Source organism: Aegilops tauschii, chromosome 3 (genome assembly GCF_002575655.3).
Source record: "Aegilops tauschii subsp. strangulata cultivar AL8/78 chromosome 3, Aet v6.0, whole genome shotgun sequence".
Lineage (NCBI taxonomy): Eukaryota > Viridiplantae > Streptophyta > Magnoliopsida > Poales > Poaceae > Aegilops > Aegilops tauschii.
Window position 1 is genome coordinate 39265761 of NC_053037.3, and position 22383 is coordinate 39288143.

Here is a 22383-nt window from a genome sequence, read left to right on the forward strand (position 1 = left end):
TTTGGTGTGTACAAGGAAAGAGGTTAACAACTTACTAAACCATATTCTTTGCAGAAAACATGTGGCAGCACGAAAGGGGAATGAACGGTAACGTGACTCAGTCCATGTTAACGTCGGAGTTTAACGGATGACGTAAGGCTGGCATGCTACAACAATACCACCTCACTACCTTTCATGTCACCACATGATCAAGTCATCTCTCATCAATGATCACGGTAACTTCGGAACACACGGATAGTTGCCTTGCATGCAACGAGATACTCACCGATGCTCATATGCCATGCACAACCATTCAAGCAAACATGCAAAACACCTACCATATCAAAGTTTCAAACATGCTTGCCTGGTTCAGAGAAGTCGGAGTTTAGCTCGGCGAAGTTTGCGGCTCCGTCACCTCCTCCGGAACCTACGGTATAGCGAAACCGTACACTAACGTGAAAATCGTAGCGTGCATAAAAATTGTTCCAAATTTTTTCCAAATAAATAATAAAAAAACTAGACAAAATTATAAGACTGGCAGAAAAAGAATCAATCAAAAATCATCTTTTATTAAAAAGTTATAAGGGTTTTAGTCCAGGGACTGATCTGTGATGAAACAGAAAAGAACCAGGGACTTGTTTGAAAAACCAGAAAACGGTTCGGAAAGAAATGCGCCAGCCCAAAGGGAAAGCGCATTTGCCTGAAGGCGCCAACAGAAAACGGTTCGACGGGGGGGGGGGGGGGGAAGAAGAGAGGCTGACGGGGGGGGGGGGGGTCCACACGTCAGGTTTAAAAACTCCAGCGGAGCTCACCGGCGCCCGAAGGCGGCGGTGGTCGCCGGCGTTGAACCACGGCGAGGCAGAGAGATCGGAGGGTACCAAGAGGTTCAGGTGGTTCTTCCGCGTCGGTGGGTGGTGGACTTGGCCGTCGGAGAGCACCACGTCGACGGCGACACTTTCTCCGGCGGACGGTGGTTCGGGCGATGGTGGAGAACTCCGGTGGGTGCTGCAAACTCCAAATTGAAGCACGGGTCAGGAGAGTGGATGCACTAGGAAGCTACTGGCAAGAGCTGAGGGGTAGAGGTGCACGCACGGGAGCGAATCGAGCTGGGTCCCGTGGCGGGTCGAGGCGGCCGGAGTTGGGGAAGAAGGCTCCCTCGGGGCTCTTCCAGTGGCTTGGCATGGTATTGGTGGAGTGCAGAGGTGGTGTGGGTTCGAGTTCGAGCTCGGGGCCTCCTTTTATAGGCATACGAGGGGGTGGCCGTGAACGGGATATCTCCGGCGAGCGATTACGGCGAGGCACAGGTTGGGCAGGGGGTTTAGGGGGCTAGGCACCATCAGGGAAGATCACTGGTGCCGTTCCACCGCTAAACCTCGGTCGGGCAAGGCGTAATGCGCCGATCCTCGACGGGGCGGCCGTACAGGCACGACGGCGGCAGGGAGCGCGCTCCGCGCCTACCAGTTCACGACAAAGGATGGCAGCGTGCACGGGTGAGTGGATGGCCACGCGGCGGCCTTGGGTGGCTTGGGCGGCGTTGGGCGGCGCGGGCCAACGCTGCGCCTCTCTGGCAGCCGCAAATGCCGCTGCTGCCGTCGCTCACGGGGTGGCGCACCTCCTACAGCTCGTCGCCGACGTCCGCAAGCCTCCAGGAGATCGTGCGGCGCAGAGATAAGAAGGAGAGAACAGGGAGCAAGGCGCCGCCGTGGTACTGGCGAGATCGAGAACGAGCTCTGAAGAAAACGATAGCAGTTCCTGAAACTGTTAACTGAACTATCTGAACATGACAGAAACAGTGCTCGACAAAATGATTTGGCATGAAGAATTTTTTTCTGGAACTGGGACTTGGTGAGGTGACCTCTCAATGCATCCAGAGGCTGCCTGAATTTTCTCAGATTTTTAGGAGGAGAATACAAATGAATTTCATCAAATTTGGCAAATATGGTCCAAACTTGCAGCAAGTACAATTTGAAATATTTGAACTGGAGACCAGTGGATCTTCATGGATCTTGGTTGAGGGCTCTAAGGACTAGCCAGGGAAATTGGTTTGGAGGCAAAACTCAAAGTAGAAATGGTATTTCCTTTGAAAACCTCCAAGGGTCAAAATAGAAGGCAGAAATTATTTTTGAGAAGAAATAAATGGAAGGAAGAATATGGGGAGGCTCAACTTGCTGGATTTGAAGTATAACTTGACACAAAGATGGGGAATGACTTATGGGAGGGGATTTCCACTCATGTCATGGCAAGAAGAGATTTTGAAAAGGGGGAAGAGATCACTCCAAATGCCATAGGGCTATTTTAAAGGATTTTCAAAAGAAATTTCCCAAATGAAAAACATTTGGGTTTGAGTCCACATAAGATGGAAAAACCTCCAAGACCAAAATCAAGTCTTGGGTGAATCCAAAACAAAGCACTTGTCATAAAAGAAAAATATTTTGAGAGGGAGAGTACTTCAGAAAATTTTAAATAACACCCCTCAAATCAAATAAAAGTTTGAAAAAGCCAAATAAAATTTTGGGTGTCACATCGCCGCCGTAGAATAGGTTTAGGGTCGGGTTTCTTTTATTTTTCTTTCCTATAAAAGTTCGAAATGTAATGAAAATCTGCCGTGTTTGCATTAATCTCGGCCGGTGTATATGAACTTTCACAATAATATACATATTGTAGGAGTACTAGCAAGATGCCCGTGCGTTGCACGGAAGATCAAGATCTTGTGGGAGAAAAGGATGAACGAGGGAAAGCCTTATCTGCAAATGTGGAGAGGAGTGCGGGTAAATTGTCATAGTTTCCTTCCTATCCGTTAGATATAGATCAGCCGGCCTATATTGCAGGATGACAGGCACACCATCATCACCAACTCTGCTTTTTATTGAACCGAGAGAAATCTAACGTGCGAAGTAAAATAAACGCATAGGGTCTATACATACACAAATTATCTTAGGCACTCCAATAGTACGTCCACTACACATTCACGCATTTCACATCTTTCTACATCTACGGGAACCTACGAAAGGGTTAACGTAAATTGCCTCTCTCTCTCTCCTCCCCTAATTTTCATGGTGGTGGGCCCCTCCCTCCCCCCAATCTACAATCAACAGCTCACACGTTTCACATTACGTTAATTACATAACTGGGATTACGTAGGTGTCGCATTACTCGTCCTAAAAAACCCAACTAAGCCAACCTCCCAGCATATCGCGCGGGAAAAGACCCGGCCGCGCCGTTTTAGTCGGGATTACTGGATTACTAGTAGTAGTATCGATGGATCACACGAAGCAACAATTTTTTTCTGAGGGGGCGAAGCACCTTGTTTAAAAGGAAAAAAGGCGGTACACTCACAGCACTCCTCTTGCGGTCCTACACACGGCTCACGCAAACGGAACGCGCTTCGGCTTGCCTCTTCACTGACACGTGGGACTGCACTTGGAGAAACCGACCATGCGCCAAACTCCCCCCGCCCACCGCGCAAAAATCCTCCCCCCACACCCAAAAATTCCCCCCAAATCCGATTCAGCCACCCTTCGGCCAACTAGCCAATAATATTCCCCCAACCCCCTCCCCCTGCCCCCTCCACTCCATTCGCTCCGCCAAAGCTGCCCTCCCCGCCGCGCCGATACGGCGGCGCCGCGGTTCGGCGATCCTCTCGCTCCCACAGTACGCTCTCGTAGACTGCCGTCCTCTAGCCGTGCCGCCACCTCTGGCTACGTTCTTGTGGAGGCGCACGGCGGTCAGCGCCGCCACCGCTGGCGACGTTCGTGTGGAGACGCACGACGGTCAACTTCTCCCACGGTACGCGCATTCTAGACTGAGGCCCCGTTCATGTCGGTGTAGCGCTGAATGTTAGCTGATAGACGCTGTTAATCTCACTGTTTGCCGAAGTAGTTTACTGTCAATATGCTCTGCTTAAGAAGCTTCCTTGCCCTGTTCTGCACTCAATCTGCTTAGCTGAGATGGCATGCCAAGGCCGATTAGTTGCTAAAATATCCTGCCATATATTTATTGTGACGTAGATTGCCATGGTCTAGTAGCCAATCTGTTGCTGCGATGGCCTTCGATAGTTTGATGGCTGTGTGCTCGGCCTCATTGACTGCTGAAATAGCCTGCCATAATTTGGCACTCAAATCTGTTTGCTGAATTAGCTTTACATATATTTCGTTACTTAGATCTGCTCGTCCAAATATCTTGCCATAGCTTTAGACATCGACCCAGGTATTTTTTTCTGGACTTCATAAAAAAGCATATATGTTTTTCCTGTAATATCTAGTAGAAGAACTAATTTGTATGTCTAACAGATGGACAGGACTTGGATAACTTCTGCTCAAAGATTCTCCGCTGCATATGTCGAGGGGGTTGAAAACTTCATGAACTTTATCAGAGCTGAGTACGGTGGTCCGAAATCAGATGTGCTCTGCCCGTGTAGCAGTTGTATGAATTCAGTTACAAGACCCCAGTCAACTGTGCAAAATCATCTACACTTGTATGGGATGTCGGTCACATATACTAGGTGGGTTCATCATGGTGAAGCTGTGAACGTCAATGTTATTGACTACGTGGAAGCAGCATATCACCATCTTGATCTGCCTGATGCTCAGGTGGAAGAGGAGGAGGAGGTGGTGGTGGAGCCAGTGAGTTTGACCAACATTGAAACAATGCTACGAAATGCGCGTGCATTCCGTGAACTTTCACCTGCAGAAGAAAAACGGTGGGCCCGCATGTTGGAACAAAGCAATGTTGCTGTCACCCCAGGAAATAAGCTGTCAGTATTCTCAGCTATGGTCACCTTTTTTCAGGTGAAGACATCTGAGCGGATGACCAACAAATCATTCGATGCGATGTTGGCTGCTTTCCGCAAATCTTTCCCAGATGCATCTGAGCTGCCACACACCTACAGTAAAATGAAGAATTTCCTTCGTGCAGTTGGAATTGGATATGATATGATCCACGTTTGCAAGAATAATTGTGTTCTGTTCCGGAAGGATTATGCCAACTTAAGTGAATGCCCGAAATTCAAATCATCAAGATGGAAAATGGCGATGCTGTGAAGAGGATTCCTCATAATGTTCTGAGACATTTTCCAATTACACCAAGATTGCAGAGGTTGTTTCATGATGCTGAAACAAGAGAGGATGTACTGTGGTATTCTAGGAACCAGGAGTACAGAGATCAGAATGTAATGAGCCATCCATCTCATGGTAGTGAGTGGAAAAGCTTCAATGATAAACACAAAGAGTTTGCTGCTGACCCGAGAAACATTAGACTTGGCTTAGCTTCAGATGGATTTAACCCATTTGTCCACCAGAGCGCCACATATGGCATGTGGCCAGTGCTTGTTATCCCTGACAACATGCCTCCAAATGTCTGCACCAAAGAATCAAACTACATGATGGCCTTGCTCATCCCAGATCCAAAAAGTCCTGGAAAGGATTTTGATTTGTTCACGGAGCCTCTTGTGGAGGAACTTCAACAGCTATGGAAGGGTGTTCTCACTCGAGACCTATATAGTAGCCCACCAGCTGATTTCTTTCTGCGTGCTGTTATAATTTGGTGCATCCATGATTATCCGGCTTTGGGCACTATGTCAGGGCGAACGACACATGGTTACAATGCATGTGTTCGCTGTGACAGGAATCCGCTGTCATACGCAATACTTAGCAAGATCTGTTACATTGGACACCGCCGTTTCCTTGCCAAGGACAAGCCGCGTCCTAGAAAATACCGAAGACATGTGTTCAATGCAAAGCATGAAAACCGTGATGCGCGAAAGAGGCTCACCGCCAATAAGTTGCAAGTGGAATTAGAGAAGGTCAGGCATATTACACCAGGAAACCATCCTGGTAATGGTAGCCGGAAAAGGAAGCGTGGCAGGGTAGAAGAGAGATTATTGTTTACCCGCAGGTCCACTTTGTGGGACTTGGAGTATTGGAAAGATTTGGATCTGCGGCATAATCTTGATGTGATGCACATCAAGAAAAATATATGTGACAGCATTATCAGCACACTTCTTAATATTGAAGGCAAGACGAAAGATACCTTAAAATCTAGGATTGATTTGACACACCTGGGTATCAGAAAGGATTTGCAGGTGCAAGATGAAGGTAAACCATGAGATATGGCACCAGCTGTGTACGTCTTGGACAAGGTAAAAAGAAAAGAATTCTGCGAGGTCCTGTCACGGGTGAGATTCCCACATGGATTTGCTTCCAACTGTCAGAGTAAATGGCCACGGGTAGCCTAACCGACTCCCCCTGGCTCTTCGAAAATTATCAGGCCATTCAAGCCTTCAAGCGTACAAAATGTAGGGCCGCCTTCCCCTGACCGACTATCCCCAGGGCCGACTCCCAGAAGGCGACCCAGTCTCAGAAACCTTCCCCAAGAAAACTACGAGATGGCCGACTCCAGGAAGCCGGCCCTAAGAGGACCGACTCCCAGAAGCCGGCCATGAAGAATGCCGACCCCCAGAAGCCGGCCAAAGACTGCACCCACCAAGACTGCATTCACATAACGGTGATAAGACGGGGCATGGCCGCAGTACAGCCCACTACCCCCGAATCCCGAAGCAGGCATGGCCACAGGGCGCCGTACGGGTCAGCCATCTCCCGTCCGACGCGGCACTGTAGCCATGTTGACCTCGATGTCACCCACGACAAGCGCCCGTACGGCCCGCGGTCGGCGGGCCCCTTTAGCCAAAGAGACACTCGAAGGCGGCCCGGCCTCCCCTAGTCGGCCAGGGGCGTAGCTGGCTCCCAATAGCTGGCTATCTCCCTCCCTCGAAATATGTGCATCATTAAGAAGACAAGACGAGGTGAGGCTATAGTGAGAGCCCGCAAGGCGGCGACACTGTAGCCACGCTTACCTCGACAAAGCCCTCGTCATCAGGGGCGAGGCAACAGTAACCAGCCGCCGACAAGGTCCCCAGGCGGTGGGGCCGGCCTGTCGGCCAAGAGGCCGGCAGCCGGCGGGACCCGCCAGTCGGCGGGCCCCTACAGCCGGCTGAGAAGCCGGCGAGCACAGACACTGACGGCTGGGACCCGCGCCCAGCCGGATTACCATTGTACCCCTGGGGGGTAGGCCTATATAAATTCCCCGGGACACCCATGCAAAGGGTTGGTCTCATAGAATTACACACACCACATAGAGAGAAAAGGAGAGCTAGCCTTGCCCTCCTTCTCCCTCTAACCCAACAGCTCAAGGAGCATTTGTAGCTACTTGTTTTGATCTAGTGATCATGCGGAGACCCCGCAGAGCAGGACCAGGGGTGTTATCTCCACGGAGAGCCCCGAACCTGGGTAAGATTCACCGGCGTGCATGTCTTCGCCTCATCCCGTTTCCAGGCACCGGCGACGTCTTACTGGCTCCCACAATGATAAGCCACCCGTTGGCATATGTCGCACCTACCACCCGACATTTGGCGCCCACCGTGGGGCCAGGTGCACCGTCGTCCGGAGACCTATTCTGGACGGGAACCCTTTTCCTCCCCTGCGAGCGCAGCCAGCCTGCTGCGCCCGACGGCATTTGACCCAACGCGCTGCAAGGCGTCGACGACGCCTGCACAGCGAGCTGCCTCGCCGATCTGCTCGGCGAGACTCGCATCTCCGACGAGCCCGTGTCCGACGCAGGCACGGACTACCCCGAGAGCCACCTCGTCAGCCTCCTCGACCAACTTCATGTCTCCAGCGAGCCTGCTGTAGACTTGGAGTCAGTCGGTTCCACCGACCCGATGCTTGTCGACTCCGACACGGCATCGCTCGACGCCTACCCTCCGATGTTGTAGTCTTCGACGACCCTCTCCCTCGAGCTGACAGCGGCAGCAGCGCTGTCACTGAAGTGCTGGTCATCAGCCTCCGAGAACGCCCACGACGCCCTGCAAGCGGCGATGCATGACTTATCCGTCCCCATCCCGGCCGACGCCGACGCCGAGACCCTGGAGGCACGCCGCCTCGCCCTCATCATGGAAGGCCAGAAGATAGCCTCCATGAGATGCCTCACCGAGGCTCACCAGCGCGAAGTCGACCGCGCTGCCTTTGGCACGCCTTCCCCTGGCGGGCCAAGCCGAGCCGGCCTCTTCAAGAAGCGCGGCACGGCCATCGCCAGCATGCTAGGGGCAGACTGCCCCGTCTACCCCACCCCGCTCGAGAATCTGCGAGCCGTTCAGGCGGCCGCTGAAGAGCTGAACGGGCTGGGGGCTGATGAGCTCCCCTACATGACAAGGCGAATCCAGCAGCTGATCGACGCGGCCACAGAACGGCATGAATCCGGAGCCCGCGCTGAGAGCCCCCCACGCGCCGAGAGCACGCCGCGACATCCCAGTCACCGACTGCGAGCGGCGCCCGCGCAAGGAAAGACAACGAGCCGGCAGCTAGTCGTAGCCGGACTCGGATCACCATCGAGCGCGACGCGGAAGGCCGCCCTCGAGCAGTGGAGTGCCAAGGAAATCCGCCTCCTCCCCCGCCTCGAGGGAAGAGATATCCCACCCCGCCGCCTGTCACGCATCCGACTCTTGGTGGCCGACTAGGCCACCGCAAAGGAGTCGGCGAGAACGACGCCCGCCACCGGATCGACCGCCTAGCTCGATCCCTGGCGCTAGAAGAAGAAGACGATGTCGGCCCGCCATGCTTCGGCCCCCGCATCCGCAACGAGCCCTTCCCCAAAGGGTTCTCGCTCCCCAGAGACACGCCCAAGTACAACGGCTCTGTGAAGCCGGAAGATTGGCTCATCGACTACTCTACTGCTGTCAGCATAGCGAACGGCAACAGGCGCGTAGCCGTGAAGTACGTCCCCCTCATGCCGCAAGGCACGACACGCACTTGGCTCAACAGCCTCAAGCCCTACAGCGTCAACAGCTGGCTGGACTTCACGGAGGTCTTCGTCCGCAACTTCACCATCACGTACAAGCGGCCTCCCAAGCCCCGCCAGCTCTCCCTGTGCGTCCAAGGGCCCAACGAGTCGACCCGCAACTATCTCACGCGGTGGGTTGAGCTCCGCAACTCCTGCGAGGGGGTGCACGAGGTTCAGGCCATCGAATACTTCACCGTCGGGTGCCGAGAGGGCACTCTCCTCAAGCACCGACTCCTCTGCGACGAGCCGGCTACCCTCGACGAGCTGCTGATCATCGCGGACGAATACGCCACGGCCGACTCCTCGATGAAGACCGAGCTCCGAGTGGACGCCTCTGGGAAGGTGCTCGCTCCGGCTCCCAAGATGCCGGCTGGCGACCCCAATCGGCGCCCCTACCAGAACGACCACAAGCGCAAGGCCCCTATGCCGCCTTCCACCAGTCGGCAGGTGGCCACAGTTGAAGACGAGCAGCCCGAAGAATGGCCCGCTCCCAAGAAGAAGGGCGGCAAGACGGCTTGGCAGCCGGCATTCTCCTACGAGCAGACTCTCGATGCCCCCTGCAAATTCCGCAGCGGCGCGAAGCCGTCCAACCACACGACCCGAAAGTGCCACTGGCTCACACGGATCTCCAAGGGCGAGGGGCTGGTGCCGCCTCTGCCTCCCGGCCCGCCGCCTCCAGCCCCCCAGCAGCCGGCTGCTCGACCAGCAGTCGGAGCCATTCAAGATAAGTTCCCTGAAGAGCACGCCGCCTACGTCGTCTTCACGAGCCAAGTTGAAGACAAGCGCAACCGGCGCCGACAGCACCAAGAGGTCAACACAGTTGCCTCCAGCAACCCTGAGTTCATGCATTGGTCCGAGAAGCCTATCAACTGGAGCCAGGCTGACCACCCAGAGGTGATGCCGTCCCCTGGCTCCTACGCATTGGTATTGGATGTCACCCTCGCAACGGAGAGGCGAGCTGCCCGATTCTCCCGCGTTCTGATTGATGGCGGGAGCAGTATCAACATACTGTACCGTGATACCATGGAGAAGCTGAACCTCAAGGCAAAGCAGCTCATGCCAAGCCGGACCGTGTTCCATGGCATTGTACCCGGCCTGTCCTGTTCCCCGATCGGCAAGATCAAGATGGATGTTCTCTTCGGAGACAAGGATCACTTTCGCCGAGAAGCAATCTGGTTCGAGGTAGTAGATCTCGAGATCCCTTACCACGCCTTCCTTGGCCGACCTGCTCTAGCCAAGTTCATGGCCGTGCCTCACTACGCCTACCTAAAGATGAAGATGCCGAGCTCGAAGGGGATCATCACTGTGACCGGCGACTACAAGAAGTCCATCGAGTGCGCCGCAGCCAGCAGTCGGCTGGCCGAGTCCCTCGTAGTGGCAGAAGAGAAGAAGATGCTGGAGCGAGTTGTGGCCATGGCTGGCAAGCAGCCGGCCTTGTCCCCCAACCCCAAGGATTATGATGCGCAGGGCTCCTTCCAGCGGGCCAAGCAGACGAAGAAGATACCTCTGGACCCGGAGAACCCGGAAAGGTTTCCAGTCATTGGTGCAAACCTGGACAGTAAATAGGAAGGCGAGCTCGTCGACTTCCTCCGTGAGAATCGAGACATCTTTGCATGGTCCCCAAAGGACATGCCGGGTGTTCCGAAGGATTTCGCCGAGCACAAATTGCATGTCCGAGCCGACGCGAAGCCGGTCAAACAGCCCCTCTACAGACTGTCAGAAGAGAAGCGAAGAATCGTAGGAGAAGAGATAGCCCGGCTCCTCGCCGCCGGTTTTATTATGGAAGTGTTTTTCCCAGAGTGGCTTGCCAACCCAGTCTTGGTGTTGAAGAAGAACAACAAATGGCGTATGTGTATGGACTACACCAGCCTCAACAAGGCCTGCCCCAAAGATCCGTTTCCTTTGCCAAGGATTGATCAAGTGATAGACTCCACGGCCGGATGCGAGCTGTTGAGTTTTTTGGATGCCTACTCAGGATACCACCAGATCAAGTTGGACCCAGCAGACCGCCTGAAGACTGCCTTCATCACACCATTCGGAGCTTTCTATTACCTGACTAACATTCGGCTTGAGGAATGTCGGTGCGACTTTTCAGCGTTGCATGCAGAAATGCCTCCTCAAGAAACTCGGCAGAAACGCCCACGTCTACGTAGACGATATTGTGGTGAAGACAGAGAAGCGCGGCACCCTGCTGGAGGACCTCCAAGAAACATTTGCCAACTTGCGCCGATTCCAGATCAAGCTCAACCCCGAGAAATGCGTGTTCGGAGTACCAGCCGGCCAGCTTCTAGGCTTTCTGGTCTCCGAACGCGACATTGAGTGCAATCCTGTGAAGATCAAGGCCATTGAGAGAATGGAGATTCCCACCAAGTTGCGGGACGTGCAGAAGTTCACTGGGTGCCTGGCCTCCTTAAACCGCTTTATCAGCCGGCTAGGAGAAAACGCTCTCCCCCTGTACCGACTCATGAAGAAATCAACTCATTTCGAGTGGAATGACCAAGCAGACCAAGCCTTCCATGAGTTGAAGAAGATGCTGACTACTCCACCTGTCCTGGCGGCGCCGACTGAGAAGGAGCTCATGCTCCTCTACATTGCCGCGTCTAGCCGAGTGGTCAGTACAGTTGTCATGGTCCAGCGCCCGGAAGAAGGCTGAGCCCAGCTAGTCCAGAGGCCGGTGTATTATCTAAGCGAAGTGCTATCCAACTCAAAGCAAAACTACCCGCACTACCAGAAGATGTGCTATGGAGTGTACTTCGCCGCCAAGAAGCTGAAGCCCTACTTTCAAGAGCATCCCATCACGGTCATGTGCACCGCCCCGCTTGCCGAGATCATAGGCAGCCGGGATGCATCCGGCCGGGTGGCTAAATGGGCCATTGCACTGGCACCTTACACAATCTTCTACCAGCCCCGCACCGCCATCAAGTCCCAAGCATTGGCCGACTTCCTCATCGACTGGGCCGAGACCCAGTACCTACCGCCGGCTCCCGACTCTACCCATTGGCGGATGCACTTCGGCGGGTCCAAGATGCGCACTGGCTTGGGAGTCGGCATCGTCCTCACCTCTCCCAAAGGCGACAAACTTAGATACACGCTGCAAATCCTCTTCGCCGCCTCCAACAATGTGGCCGAGTACAAGGCACTCATACACGGGCTCCGGCTAGCCAAAGAGCACGGCATACGCCGGATCCTGTGTTATGGCGACTCAGACTTGGTGGTCTAGCAGTCATCTGGCGACTGGGACGCCAAGGATGCAAACATGGCAAGCTATCGATTCCTCGTCCAGCAGATTAGTGGGTACTTCGAAGGGTGCGAGTTCCTTCACGTGCCACGGGCTGACAACGACCAAGCAGATGCCCTGGCACGGATCGGCTCCACCCGACAGGCTATACCGACCGGTGTCTCTCTCCAGCGCCTCCTCAGACCGTCCATCAAGCCGTCTCCAGAGTTGGACTCTATCTTCATACCGCCTGCCGCCGATGCAGCCTGATCCGACTGGAGGCACCCAGCAGGCGGCTCGGGGACTTCGACAACCCGCCCGGGGACTGTCGTAGTCGCACCCGGCTCGGGGACTTCAGAACCCGGCCCGGGGACTGCAGCAGTCGGCCCGGGGACTGCAGCGACGCAAGAAGCGGTGGCCAACTCCAACTCCCCACCACCCAACCCGCCCACCCGAGTCACAGTGGCCGTACTGACAGTAGAAGAAGTCATAGCTCCATCATGGGCCCAGCACATTCTCAACTTCCTAGTCAATAGAGAGCTGCCGGCTGATGAGATCTCGGCAAGACTAGTGCAACGTTGAGCCGGAGCATATGCAATAATAAACAGAGAACTTGTCAAGCGCAGTGTCACTGGAGTCTTCCAGCGCTGCGTTGAGCGAGAGAAAGGTGTGGCAATCCTCAAGGATATCCATCAAGGCGAATGCGGCCACCACGCAGCCTCAAGATCACTTGTGGCCAAAGCTTTCCGCCACGATTTCTTTTGGCCGACTGCTTTGGAAGATGCCAAAGAGATAGTCAAAAGCTGCAAAGGATGCCAAGTCTTCAGTTCCAAGCAACACTTGCCGGCTTCTGCACTCAAGACCATCCCCCTCACCTGGCCCTTTGCCGTCTGGGGGCTGGACATGGTGGGCCCATTCAAGGCAGCCCGCGGCGGCCTAACACATCTGCTTATCGCCGTGGAGAAATTTACCAAGTGGATCGACGCAAAGCCGATCAAAAAGCTGAACGGGCCGACTGCCGTGACGTTCATTGCCGACATCACTACTCGGTACGGCGTGCCGCACAACATCATCACCGACAACGGCACAAACTTTGCCAAAGGAGCACTGGCACGTTTCTGCGCGACGCAGGGTATCCGACTGGATTTAGCGTCCGTTGCCCACCCGCAGTCAAACGGCCAGGTCGAGCGAGCAAATGGACTCATCCTCTCCGGCATCAAGCCCCGACTGGTCGTACCACTGGAGTGATCGGTCGGCTGCTGGCTCGATGAGCTACCGGCTGTCCTCTGGAGTCTGCGCACTACCCCTAACAAATCAACCGGCTTCACTTCGTTCTTCCTTGTATATGGTGCCGAGGCTGTCATCCCAACAGACATCGAGTTCGACTCGCCTCGGGTCACCATGTACACGGAGGCGGAGGCCAAGGAAGCGCGAGAAGACAGCGTCGACCTGGTGGAAGAAGGCCGGCTGTTAGCACTCAGCCGGTCGGCCATCTACCAGCAAGGTTTGCGCTGTTACCACAACCGCAAGGTCAAGACAAGATCTTTCCAAGAGGGCGACCTTGTGCTTCGGCTGATCCAGCGAACAGCCGGCCAGCACAAGCTCTCGGCCCCTTGGGAAGGCCCTTTCATCATCAGCAAGGCACTAGGCAACGACTCCTACTACCTGATCGACGCACAAAAACCATGATCACGCAAGAGGGATGATTCCGGCAAGGAGTCGGAGCGACCATGGAACGCGAACCTCCTGAGAAGATTTTACAGTTGAAAGCAGTATGTATCATGCTCCCCTTTTGTATTAAGTACACAACAATGGGCCCCCCGAGGAGCACTCGGGGACTGCCTTCCTTTATCTATGAATGACGAGTGTCATATTCATGAATGTATTATTACATTTGATTTTCTGTCTAGCACCGGGTTCGACTAGTCGGCCCGGGGACTGGCCGCCTTAAGTTATATTAAAGTTCTACCTGAAGTCAGACAAGTAGTGTGCCGGCACCCGAGCCCTCTCTTGTTGCAAATCGTAGCTTGAAGAACCGACTGTCCGACTAGCAAGAGCCAAAGGCAGAAAGGATGCCCACACGAAAAACGGCTAAGGACTAACGAACTTGTATAACAAAAATACGGCCCCCAACCATGCTTGCCGGCTGTCAAAACAGCTGGCCGGCTGGCCTCCCAAATCACTTCGCTATAATCCAACAAAGCTAGAGTACTTGCCCTCCCAACTGGCCAAGCACTTCTCCGGCCACAGATTGCAGAGCAACTGTCCGACTGGGGAGGCGGCAACCAAGGGAGGGCGGCAAAGGAAACAGCAGAGGGATGAAAAGCAAAGAACAAGGGAAAGCCAAACGCATGCATAATTATATTTACACATAAGGCCCCCAATAGGCCGGTAATCAATATGGTTCGAATACACCCCCAGTGGGTGGAATTGTGCAAACCTAACAAGATACTGTTCCAAGAGTGGTAAAACAGGAGAACAGAGGCAGCAGACTAGACTAGGGCGCAGTGTGGGAGCCGGGTTGGTCGGTGGAGACGGCGCTACCGGCTGGAGGAGTGGCCGGCTGGCGGGTCTCGGCTTGATCATCGCCGGCTGCAGGCGGTGCACCAGCACATGCCTTGTTGCTGGAGGCACGGTCAAGCTGAGGCTAACCGGCCGCTCCACCATCTGGCCCGGCGTCTTCACCCTCCTCCTCCTCCTCGCCCTTGTCGCTGGAGTCGATCTCCTCCGTCGAGTCCTCGCCGTCTGCCGGGTTCAGCCCGAACCACTCCTCCGGCTGGGCAACACCGTTGTCGTCCACCTCAGGAGCGAAGGCGCTGGTGTCGTTGTAGTCGGCGATCGTCGAAGCCCGCTGGATGATAGCCGGCCGCGCCGGCTCCAGCTCCGTGTCGGCCTCCTGCCGCCAGGTGGCCAGCTGGTCTAGACTAAGCTCGGGATACCAGACCATGGCGAACTCCAGCGCCCGCCTGGCGCCGGACCGAGCCGCCGAAGCCTTCCAGGCCTCGAAGCGGCCGACCGCCACCTCCAGCCAGTCGGCAGTCTGACTGGGGGTGCGGGGAATCACTTCACCAGGCCAGAGAGCGGCCAGCACCTGCGCCCCAACACGCTGAAGCCGGCGGAGCAGGCGATGAGCCGGCTGGAGGCGGGCCTGGATCGCCAAGAGCTGCTCCTCCAGCGACCGGCGAGCGTTTGGTGCGATTTCGGCGCCAGCCTGCCTTTGTGCCTCGCGGTGGGCCTCGACGACCTGGTTGGCGAAGGTAGAGTAGCCAGGGAAGTACTCTGCGCAAGGAAGAAAGAGAAAGAAGAGAAGAACACCAAGTCAGAAAACGAGCTAAAACGGCAAGCGACAAGAAAGGACGAAGAGGACGGCGGCCTACCGTCAACCAAGTCTTCGATCTGGCCATAGCCGTTGATCAGCGTCTGCCTCGCTTCGGCCCAGCTAGCCGCCTCTGTCTCATACTCGGTTTGGAGGGCGGCCTCGCTGTCCCGCACCGCCTTCAGGGCTGCCTTGTGGCTCTCCTCCTCGTCGGCCAACCTCTTGGCCAGGCGGTCACGCTCCTGTGCCAAGGCGGCAAACTCGGCCTCCTTAGCACGAAGGGCGGCCTGAGTCCCTCCCAGCTGCTCCCTTAGACTGGCATTGGCCGCTGCAGGGACGGCAGAAAAGAAAGAAGCAATAAAGAAAAAGTCGTCAAGGAAGATCCGACCCGACTGCTCAGCAGTCGGCCCAAATCTCGGGGACTACACCTAGTGGGTGCACTGACGCGCCCCCACGTGAGATAAAAGACGAAGCACTTACCCCGGCTCTCAGATAGGTCAGCAGTCTTCTGGGTCAGCTCCCGAGCCTGGGAGTTAAAGGCAGCCGCGCGGAGGTTGTGGTAGTCCTGCAAGCCAGGCAGAGGAGCAAATGAGAACAAGAATAGCAAAACAAGGCCCGCTAGGAAGTTCCAAGCCGCCTGCTCAGCAGCTGACTCAGAACTCGGGGACTACACCCAGTGGGTGCGCTGATGCGCCCCCACGGAAGAAATCAAGATAAAAAAGCAAAGACAAGAAGACTAACCCGGATGGCCGCCGGCGTCGCAAGGAACTCGTCATTATATTTCCTCAGCGCCGTAGCCTGGGCTTGAAGCCAGTTCCAGACGTCCTGCGCGGCCACGTTCATCACTGCCGTCCCTCCATCCGGCGTCCACCCCGAGCTGGCGCTGGCCGCCTCCATGTCCTGGGCTGACGAGCTGGAGCCCGCGGCCCTCTGCGGCTCCGATGCGGCCTTCTGCGGCTCTGATGCAGCCTTCCCCGCGCGACGGCGTCTGGACCACCAGATCAGTCCTCGCGGCCGGCTCGCCCCCGGCTGATTGCACAGGCAGTAAGTTAGGCCGGCCGCCTTGGGTCGCCCCAGTCGGCGTGGCCGGTGCTGCCTCCCTCTTCGGGACGACGACGTCGTCCTCCGTCCCCAATCCCGGCTGGTCACCGCCGGCTCCTTCTGGCGGGGGTTCTGGGGCCTCAAGTACCGCGACACGAAGAGGGGTGACTAGCAAGGCCCCCTCCGCCATCGCCGCGGCCGCAGCCTCTACTTGGGCCTTGGCCGCTGCGTCGGCGCGCGCCTTCGCCGCCTCCTCCTCCTGCGCCGCCTTGGCGGCGGCCGCCCTCAACTCCTCCACCTCCCGCTCCTCCCACGCCTCCCGCGCGTTCCGCTCCGTCGCCGCCTGAAGCTCGGCACGGGGGTCCACGCGGCGAGTGGTGCTCCCGGATCCTCCCGGCGATCCGACGACGGAGGCGGCAGCAACCCACTCGAGCAACAGCGGAGCCCTGATTTTTTGAGAAAGGACAAGGATTTAGGAAGTACCAGAGAAAAGAAGAAAGAATAAATGAAGGAGTATAAACTTACGCCGACACCGTCTGTGGTTGCTTCACCGCCTTGCGGTACGGGCCGCCTTCGCGGCCGCCTCTTCCCGCTTGGTCGCCGCTGCCCCGCCCTTGGGCTTCTTCGGCCGACTGCCGAATAAGCCCGACGCGGCACGACGCTTCTGCCCGCCGCCCCGAGCACGCGGCGCGGTGGAGGAACCCGCGCCGTGGCCAGACGCCGGCTGGCGGCGTGGGAGGACTTATGCCTCGTCGTCGTCCGGCCAGTCGTCGAAGCTGACTCCAAGCCCGGAGCCGCCTGCCTCGCCGCCGGCTTGGCCACCACCCACCTCGGTGTTGTCGTCCATGGCGGTTGCCCCCAAGTCGGGGTCCTCCAGGTCGTGCTCCATCCGGTCGGGGAGGAATCGGCGCTCCGCCCCCGACCCGCCTGCAGGCCGAAGGAGAGGGCTTTGTTGAGACGTGCCGACTAGTTAGAGTCGGCCAAAAGGAACTCGGCGACAAAACTAAGAGAAGAAAGGGAACAAGAGAACATACCATGGGCGGCGGATGTGCTCGGGAATATGGCTCCTTGCCAGACTGCCACTCTGCGGAGAGATTGTAGTTCGCAAGGTAATTCACCATATGGGCCACGTCGTTGTGCGGCATGTCCTTGGTGCACATCCGACTCGGATTGAGCTGGCCGCTCATCTGACAGATCAGGTGAGGGCGGCTCTGTAGTGGAAGCACCCGGCATGTGACGAAGGCGCCAGCAAGTCGGGCCTAGTCAGGCCCTCCGACTGGATCATCACCCGCAGTCGGGCTCCAGCCGCGGCTCCAGCCGGCGTCAGCGTCATGGCCTGATAGGACCACTGGGGCCGCCTACCCACCGGCGGGCCGGCTACATAAGCCGGCAAATTGACGTAGTCGCCTTGCGGGGCGACGTTCTTCACATAGAAGTATGACTTCTGCCAGAGCTTCACCGACTGGATTAGCGTGATGACGGGGAAGGGGTTGTCGGCTGCCACCCTCCGCATCGCGATGAAGGCGCCACTCTGAGCCGGCACGCCCTGCATACGCGTGCCCAGCTTGGACTGGAAGAACTCCCCCCAGAGCTCGAGGGTGGGGAGAACGCCGAGATAGCCTTCGCACAAGGCGACGAAGGCGGACAGCAGCACCACCGTGTTCGGGGTGAGGTGGTGCAGCTGGAGTTGATGGAATTCAAGAAAAGAACGGAAGAAAGCGCTCGCTGGCAAGCCGATGCCGTGCAAGAAATGCGAGCAGAAGACCACCCGCTCGCCTTCCTCCGGCTCCGGCGTGATCTCCTTCTCAGGCGCGAGACGGACCCGCACCTTATCCGCGCCGGGCAGCCGCCGCGTCTTGCGGAGGAGCTCGACGTGGTCCTCATGGACGTTGGAGCCGTCCCAGTCCCCGCCGTACTGCATAGCGGCGTGAGGCCGGCAAGAATGAGCGCGGCGGTGGGGAAAGGAATGGTGGAACGGCGCGGCGGCGAGACGCTGCTATGAGGGGAAGCAGGAGGAAGAAGATGGCGGAGAGGAGTGGAGCGTGCGAGCGTCTGCCACTTCCCCTCCTGCCCCTACTTATAGCCTCGTGCGGCGAAGCCGAGGAGGCGAGGCGTGGGTTGGGACGTGGGATTAACTGCACCCACTCCCCCACGTCCCACGATTACTACGCCCTAAAGACGTGCCGAAACCGCCGCAGGGAGACGTGCGGACGGCTTTGGGCCGCAGAGAATCCGCGCCTGGGCCTGGGCGTGGGAGTCGTGGGCCCCCGACCTGCAGCGACGTCTTGTCGCGATCGTGGGCTGGCAGGCTTTTTTTCAGCCAAGGGATGCCACGTGGTTCGCAAGCGGCGAGCGGCCGACCCGCAGCCCGGCGCGCGCGCCAACAGACTCCCGCCCTCCGACTTTAAATTTTTTTCGCCAAGACGGCGCGCCCAACCAAAGCCGGCTCCCAGCTGCCGGCTCGTCAAGATAAGAAGCTGCCCGAGCTTCTCGACCTCCACTCAACCCCGAAGCCCAATCAGTTTCGGCGACTACTGTCGGAGTAAATGGCCACGGGTAGCCTAACCGACTCCCCCAGGCTCTTCGAAAAATTATCAAGTCATTCAAGCCTTCAAGCGTACAAAACGTAGGGCCGCCTTCCCTTGGCCGACTATCCCCAGGGCCGACTCCCAGAAGGCGACCCAGTCTTAGAAACCTTCCCCAAGAAAACTACGAGATGGCCGACTCTAGGAAGCCGGCCCCAAGAGGACCGACTCCCTGAAGCCGGCCATGAAGAATGCCGACCCCCAAAAGCCGGCCAAAGACTGCACCCACCAGGACTGCATTCACAAAACGGTGATAAGACGGGGCGTGGCCGCAGTACAGCCCACTACCCCCGAATCACGAAGCAGGCATGGCCACAGGGCGCCGTACGGGTCAGCCATCTCCCGTCCGACGCGGCACTGTAGCCATGTTGACCTCGATGTCACCCACGACAAGCGCCCGTATGGCCCGCGGGCGGCGGGCCCCTTTAGCCAGAGAGACACTCGAAGGCGGCCCGGCCTCCCCTAGTCGGCCAGGGGCGTAGCCGGCTCCCAATAGCCGGCTATCTCCCTCCCTTGAAACATGTGCATCATTAAGTAGACAAGACGAGGTGAGGCTACAGTGAGAGCCCGCAAGGCGGCGACACTGTAGCCACGCTTACCTCGACAAAGCCCTCGTCATCAGGGGCGAGGCAACAATAACCAGCCGCCGACAAGGTCCCCAGGCGGTGGGGCCGGCCTGTCGGCCAAGAGGTCGGCAGCCGGCGGGACCCACCAGTCGGCGGGCCCCTACAGCCGGCGGAGAAGCTGGCGAGCACAGACACTGACGGCTGGGACCCGCGCCCAGCCGGATTACCATTGTACCCCTGGGGGGTAGGCCTATATAAATCCCCCGGGACACCCATGCAAAGGGTTGGTCTCATAGAATTACACACACCACATAGAGAGAAAAGGAGAGCTAGCCTTGCCCTTCTTCTCCCTCTAACCCAACAGCTCAAGGAGCATTTGTAGCTACTTGTTTTGATCTAGTGATCATGCGGAGACCCCGCAGAGTAGGACTAGGGGTGTTATCTCCACGGAGAGCCCCGAACCTGGGTAATATTCGCCGGTGTGCATGTCTTCGCCTCATCCCGTTTCCAGGCACCGGCGACGTCTTACTAGCTCCCACAATGATAAGCCACCCGTTGGCATATGTCGCACCTACCACCCGACACCAACCCTGAAGGAGAGTCAGTGCAGATGGAAACAAGGTACAAGGGTTGAAAACTCATGACTGCCACGTCCTACTTCAAAGGGTTTTACCTGTTATCCTTAGAGGATTGGGCCGCCCTGACTTATACAGAGCAGTTGCAGAGTTGGGACAATTCTTCAGGGAACTCTGCAGTAGGAATATCAGGATAGATGCTTTGGAGCGTCTTAGAGACAAGATACCAACTATCCTATGCAACCTTGAGAAGATATATCCTCCAGCCTTCTTTGATGTGCTGGTGCATTTGGCTGTTCATCTACCTGATGAGGTACTACTTAGAGGTCCAGTACAGTATGGCTGGATGTACCCTATTGAAAGGCGGCTAGGCACTTTCAAGGGCTATGTTAGGAACAAAGCTAGACCCGAGGGTTACATTGCAGAGGCCTACATTGCTACAGAAGCGTTGACATTCTGCTCAAAATACATTGAAACAGCTGATCAGCTTAGCAAAGAGGTGGGTGAAGACAATCCCGGGCTCAATGTTTTCGATTATTCTGTTTGAGTTACAGGGAAGAGTCGACAAGAGGACAAACCTAAAGATTTGGACAAAATGGTTTGGTATGTGTTGAATAACTGTCCTGAGATACTACCTTATATCAAGTAAGTGCAGTACTGCAGCTTATACATCGTAATCTACTAAACTTGCAGCACATTCTTATATATTTAGATGTTTGACGCCATCACTATGTTGTGCAGCATCTACAAAGAGGAGTTACTGCCGCAAAATCCAAGAAACATTGACAAACTGGTTATGGCAGGATTTGCGAAATGGTTCAAGAACCATGTAAGCTTTTAAAGTGCACTGTCAGTTTTTTTAATATATTGAGTACATAAGATGATCAACTTGTCTATTTTCTAACCATAGGTTAAGAAGATGCGGGAGGATGGGCAGGCAGTTGATGATGCCCTTTACTCACTAGCAATGGGTCCTGATACTCGGGTAAGACATTATGAATCTTGTGTTGTTGGAGATGTGCGCTACACCACCCTTGCATGAGATGAAGGCAGGAAGACACAAAATAGTGCCATCATGAGCACAGATACGTATGACAAAGAGACAACTGAAATGTATGCTAACATAACAGACATTGTTCAGTTACAGTATATCTCCAGTTTCGAGGATCATCGTGTGTGGTTTTGTTGTGCTGTCGTTGGTATAACCTGTTTTCCAGGATCGCAAAACCCAGAGCTGATGATTATTTCAAATCCATCAATGTCAAGGCGGCGTACCAGACCAACGAGCCTTTTATTTTGGCAAATCAAGCAACACAGATATTTTTCTTGGAAGACACATTTGCACGTAGCGATGATTAGAGAGTATTGCAAAGGTTTGAGCAGAGGAATTCGTTTAATGAAGTTGCACAACAAGATGATGCTTACACTGCTCCTGATGTACAAGATAACACAGATGTTCCTAATATCTTTGAGAACCATCACGTCAATGACGCCGGCGAAAAGATTGCCTGTCGTGCTGTGGACATACAAGAGTTGATCAAGAAGAAGCCAACGTTCGAGGACGTTGAGGACGAAGAACAAGATGACACCGTGGGGAATTACGATTCAGACTGATAAACATGGCGAATATGTTGACACTGCTACTGCGGATGATGATTACATTGCTTTTGTCGTATTTGCCTGTCAGAAGCCTTTTTTTATCTACTATGTGAAATTGTGTTTGCTATGACAACTGAAACCTGATGAACATGTTGTTCAGTATTTTGCTGTGAGAACATCACTTGTAATGTATGCTGATTTGTGTTTGGTGATTGTATGACAACTAAAACATGATGACATTGTTGTTTAGTTGTACTCATATATGGCTGTGAAACTTGAATTTGATGACATAGTTTGCTGTTGGACTGCAATTTGCTTGACGTCTTCGAATGAGAACAAAGCTGACCCGACAGGGCCTCTGCTATTTATTTATTTATATGAGGAAAAGGGGATACCCCCTGATTTCCGTTAATAGAAATCATTAGATGTTCACAACACTACGCCCAGCCTGCTACACAGGTTTCATTCAATACTAGTTTCAGCAAAGTGCTCATGTCGTAGCCACTGAATACATCACGAGTGCTACATACACTGCAAATAAAGAGACAATCATCCTACAGAGCACATCGATTTTGCCCATTATCTTCACAAGCTGTTTCATCTCCTGATTTCTATCAAGGCCGTTCAGCGGCTGTTGCTTGGCCATGATCAGAGGAACTGCATCTTTAACCTT